Genomic DNA, 6,000 nt, shown 5'->3' on the forward strand with positions numbered 1-6,000 from the left:
CTCACTAATGGCAACCTGCCCCACCAGCATTTATGCAGACCAACCCAGCCACCATTAATTCATAAAAGTTTAACCAGACCGCAGATCAAAACACAGATTTGAGCCCTGTCCCCATCTCCTTGCCAGTGAGCCTCAAAGTAAAACTTCTCAAAAGCTGGTATCAAAATGGCAACCCACTCCAGTACTCTTGCTTGGAAAATCCCATGGACAGAGAAGCCTGGTGGGCTACAGTCCATGGGATCACAAAGAGCTGGACATGACTGAACAACTGAGTATATATAGTATTGGCTTTCATGCACATCAAGCAGTGAGTCCTTTGCTTGGTAACAGTTTCAGGGAAGCTTCCCTATTAAGTCAAGGCCTCCTGTGATATACTCTGTAGCTCTGTAGTAATTACTAGAGATATAATCTTACAGCCATTTGTGTAATTACTTTAATAATTTGTCTTCTACGGTAGCCTGCACCATCCATGAGATTAGGGACTGCCTCACATGATAGAGATGCTCAGTAAAGACGTGAATAAGGAAGGAAGGAAGAAAGGGGGTGGGTGAGGATAGGAAGGATGATAGGAAAAATGAAGTGTCAACTTCTGGCACTTGCCTGCTACCTCTACAAGGAATGAATCATGAGCCATCACAGCCGCTGACCTTCAACACGACCTGAAATGAATTCAGGGAGGAGATAAGGAATCAGGCACTGTGTTCTGGGAAAAATTGGCAGAAGGGTTACTCAGATAGTTAGATATTTCCAGGGGAAGATTTTATGAGCCCAAATCTTGCATCTCCTCACATCTGAGAAAAACACTAAGATCATTAATGGTGACATCTGCTCCCTTTAACTAGCAGCAAGCTTCTGCCAAAATGTGTGCTTGACGGCATGTACCTTCTTCACTCAAATCACGTATATACTGACCCCCCACACACACCTTTCCTCTTTGGCGCAGTTTCTCAGAGCTACCTGAAATCCTGTCTCCAGGGCAATAGTCCTCATTTTGCCCCAGTAAAACTTAACTCACAGCTCTCATGTTGTGTCTTTTTTTCAGTCTACAGGACAGAAGGAAAGAGGGAAGCCTGGGAGGGAGGGAAGAAATGAAGGATAGAAGAGGGAGAGAAGCGGGGGAGGAAGGGAGGGAAGGAAGGAGGAAGAAAAAGCTGTGTGTAAGAAAATCTTTCTCCAGGGGATTTTCCCCACCAGAGATTGAACCAGTATCTCCTGCATTAACAGGCGAGTTCTTTACCAATAAGCCACTGGGGAAGCCCAGATAGTAAGATGAATTTTATCAAGTATATGAAGAGTACTTTTATATTTTAACACTGAATTATTAAAATTCATACCAATACTTATGAGCATCTACCAAGCAGTAAGTACTGAGTTGCACCCTTCATGTGTGGAATGGGTGTTATTCCATTTAACCCTCACAAAAGCTCCACAGGACAAGTCCTATAATTAATCTCATTTTATAAATAAAAACATGCTACTTTGGGAGGCCAAGCAACTTGCCTGATGGCACAGGTAGGAAGGGGTGAGTAGAGTTTCAGACCCACGGATCTCTGATTCCATAGTCAATACTCATTAACATTCATACCAAGAAACCAAAAATAAAGGGAATTAAGTGGTATTACAAGCGGTGAGCGGTGGACACACTTGGAAAGGGCACACCCTTTCCTACCTGTGCCATCAGGCAAGTTGCTTGGCCTCCCAAAGTAGCATGTTTTTATCTATAAAATGAGATTAATTATAGGACTTGCCCTATGGAGCTGTTGTGAGGGTTAAATGGAATAACACCCATTCCACACATGAAGGGTGCAACTCAGTACTTACTGCTTGGTAGATGCTCATAAGTATTGGTAAGCATAAGCTTCCTGGGAGCTGGTGGAATAAGCACAAAGGTAGTTATCTTTCCACCTCAGCAAGAACAGGCACGTGGGGAGGGGAAGACTGGAGGAACATGCGACAGGCATAGAAACAGTCCCCGTTGACTGACTATTCCCCATCCTAAGAGTATTATCCAGCTCAGAGAAATTCACTAGGGGAGAATCAAGCAGAGATTTAACTTTTCAAGGGGGAGACACTGCATTAAACATGGAAGAATGGAATGGAGAAATGGATCGGAGCTTTGGTGGTGACATGGCATGAATTCAACCTGGGGAAAGTTCACCTTACCTGTGGCTACCTTCACATGGCTTTTCCCTGATATCCTATTTCCTCCAAAGCTTCACTCTTTTCCAAATGTGAACCATTCTGGCAGTGAGAAGTTGTATTTTCAGTTGGGCATGAAGTAAGGATGATTGACTGGATTAGAAGGCGGGAACCTCAGTCCTAATTTCAGCTCCTCAATGCCCTACCATGAAATTGGCCATGTCTCTCACACATTGCCTCACTCTGTAAAATAGGTGGGGTGCATAATATTACCTGGCCTATTTGCATCATAGTTTTGTTGGGAAAGCTGAATAAAGAAAGCAAATAGAAATACTTTCATAAGCCAGGAACACCCATTCAGATGATGGTTGTTGTTATGAATGTAACTAGGGTTCCTTCCATCCTGGCCCCAACAACAGCAAGAGCAGCCACAAAGTCAAATAGACTCAAGGGACAGAAAGACACTGAACCATTTTAATGACGACAAGGGCACATTTCCTTAGATGAGAGGACTGTGAGTCACAAGTGAGAAAATTATTTCTCCTGTTACAACAGATAACACCTGGGCATCACCTTCCACTTCTGACTTTACTCAGTCCCCTGGAACCAGCAGCCAGATCTCAGGCTGGAAGGATAGTAGAGAGCCATGGGCTCTAGTTTTCCAAGCTTCCAGTCAATCATGTAAGTACACAATTCTGTACTGGAAATCATGCCAAATAGAATTATATCACTTGTTGCTTAATCAGTATATTGTAAAGGATTTTCTTGACTATTCCCCTGCTAATCATGTACCCTAAAAATACAGAAAGTACTAAATTAAATATAAAAAATTTAATGTGCTTTATTAACATCAATAAATATTAAACATAAATTCTGTTGAGAAGAGGAACACTCAGATACCCTTTCTTTCTAAACTTCATTTATGAAAATGTGCAGTGTTGAAAGGATTTTACAATGAACATCTGTCTAACCATAATCAAAATTTTGAAGTTACATTTTTAGTAAACTTGTTTTATTTTATATCCATCTACCTCTCTATCCATTACTCTACCCTTTTTATGTGCTTCAAAGTAAATTTCCAGAGGCTTTTTAAAACTAAAGCTCAGATTACACAAACAACAAAGTTCATTTCTTGTCTTCAGTAAAGAATTGTGTAGCAGTTTCATCTTTGAGGGAGTTTTATGGGAATTTTGCTATGTGAAGGGAATATAACATGGTTAACATTGTGCAAAAGAAATTATTAACTCAAAACAGAATAAACCTTCTTGTGCATGCATTTATCCTCTATTTTTTGATTACTGATGTATATGTAACTCCTTCATTCTCTTTCACTTGGCAATATTTATTGATCACTTACCATGTGTCAGACTCAGGCCAAGTGATATGAAAAGAGTTGCAGCGGCCTGGGCTCTTGGAGCATACAATCTAGTGGGGGGGGGGGGGAAGTCATTAAGAAAAGTAAATGGAAGAAAAACCAAGATCATCACAAATGAAGAAAACAAAAGGCTGTGTGAGAGAGTGATAAGCAGGGACTAGTTTCAATAAGGCGGTTATGAAAAACTGACTGTGAGGATGTGAAGACTGCCATGATGTCTTGATGAGCAGCATCATTAGAAGCAAAGTGCAAAGGCCGTTGCTTCTAAGTAACAAACTTCTGTTCAAAGAACACAGCTGCCTGTATGACTATGAAATAGTGTCCCAGGTTTTTCCCTCACTGTCACTTCAACTTCATTTCTTCAGTGTATTTTGCCTTGGCTCTTCAGAGGCATTCAAAAACAATTTTCCAGATAAAGAACAAGGAAACTGCATAGCACATGAAATCATAGCCATTATCTTGTAATAACTTTTAATGGAGTATAAACTGTAAAAGAGCTTCCCTGGTGATTCAGCAGTAAAGAATCTGCCTGCCAGTGAAGGAGTTGCAGATTTGATCCCTGGGTTGGGAAGATCCCCTGAAGGAAATGGCAGCCCGCTCAAGTATTCTTGACTGAGAAATACCATGGACAAAGGAGCCTGGCAAGCTAAGGCCCATGGGGTCACAAAGAGCCAGATACAACTTAACAACTAAACAACAGCAACCAAAAAAAAAAAACTATAAAAACTCTTAAGCACTGTGATGTTCACCAAAACTAACAGAATATTATGAATAAACTATATCTCAATAAAAAAAAATAAAAGTAAATTTCTATTACTTTATTAATATGAGCATAGATTTCTCTTTGGAAAGCCTCCCAGATTTAACTGACCAGGTTAAATTTCCTTTTACAAGCCCTTGTGTCCTGTGCACCTCACTAACACAACTTGTTTTCTGCCTATGTGCCCACTGAACACTGAAAACTCCACGAGGGCAGTCGCCACCCTGTATGCTGCTACTCACCATTTTATCACCAGCCCCTCTCCAGTGTTTAGCACTGGCCAGGTATTCAATAAATGTTTTAATAATAATTAGTTAATCTATCTTCTCATGACAAGCATTCCAAAAATTGCTTGTAATTGCTGCCTAGACTCCAGCTGTCATTCTGATGCTCTCTGTTCCATATGGCGTCTACCCCTAACAAAAAAAATAAAAAATAAAAAACATGCCTTGTTTTTGTTGGTGGCTCAGTAGTGTATAACTCTTTGCGACCCTATGGACTGCAACATGCCAGACTGCCTGGTCCCGAATCATCTCCCAAAGTTTACTCAAACTTATGTCCACTGAGTTGACGATCCTCTGTCACCCCCTTCTCCTCCTGCCCTCAATATTTCCCAGCATCAGGGTCTTTACCAATGAGTCAGTTCTTCGCATCAGGTGGCCATAGTATTGGAGCTTCAGCATCAGTCCTTCCAATGAATATTCAGAACTGATTTCCTTTAGGACAGACTGGTTGGATCTCTTTGCTGCCCAAGGAACTCTCAAGAGTAGTCTCCAACACCACAGTTCAAAAACATCAATTCTTTGGCACTCAGCCTTCTTTACTGTCCAACTCTTACATCCATACATGACTACTCAAAAAACCATAGCTTTGACTATATGGACCTTTGTTGGCAAAGTGATGTCTCTGCTTTATAATATGCTATCTAGGTTTGTCATAGCTTTTTGCCCAAGGAGCAAGTCTCTTTTCATTTCATGGTTGCAGTCACCACCCTCAGTGATTCTGGAGCTCAAGAAAACAAAGTCTGTCACTGTTTCCATTTTTACCCCCATCTATTTGCCAAAAAGTGATGGTATTGGATGCCATGATCTTAGTTGTTAGAATGTTGAGTTTTAAGTCTGTAATTAGGAACCCTCTGCTCAGTCAATTGAAAAAGGCTACAAAGAGTGACTTAGGTCTACTTCTCACTGGTACAAATATTGGCTTATACTAAAAGAATTTTCATGCTGCCAGATGATTTGTTGGAGAAGGAATAGGCAGAGCTGAAGAGATGAGAGAGTAAGGCTGCCCTAAACCACAATGTGAAGTTTCCAGCCCTAGACTTGGGCTCTCTTAATAGTTACACATTTATCTCTCACTTACTCTCTGATCATGAGCTTGCTCCTTCCTTTCTAGAGAGTACCTCCTTTATTCATAGATAATCTAATGAAATGCAAGGAATTATTTGGGGTTATAAAGAGTCAATATGTTAGAGTGTCAGTACCTTGCCTACCCCGATCAGCTTTCATGGGCTACTGCATCAGCTTCCTAACTGTTCTCATTATTTACCCTCTTCTTCCAATATCAGCACAGTTGAACTCAGTGTCCTAGCTACCTGGGATCTCCCAGATATCTGCATGACAGGTATCTACTTATTCTCATGGTCACCTTCCATCCAATCCAATTTATGCACAGAATCCCTGTTCCTCCCTCACCAGGAGAACCTATAATTCCCTAAGCATTAATC

This window comes from Bubalus bubalis, chromosome 16 (assembly GCF_019923935.1).
Source record: "Bubalus bubalis isolate 160015118507 breed Murrah chromosome 16, NDDB_SH_1, whole genome shotgun sequence".
Taxonomy (NCBI): Eukaryota; Metazoa; Chordata; class Mammalia; order Artiodactyla; family Bovidae; genus Bubalus; species Bubalus bubalis.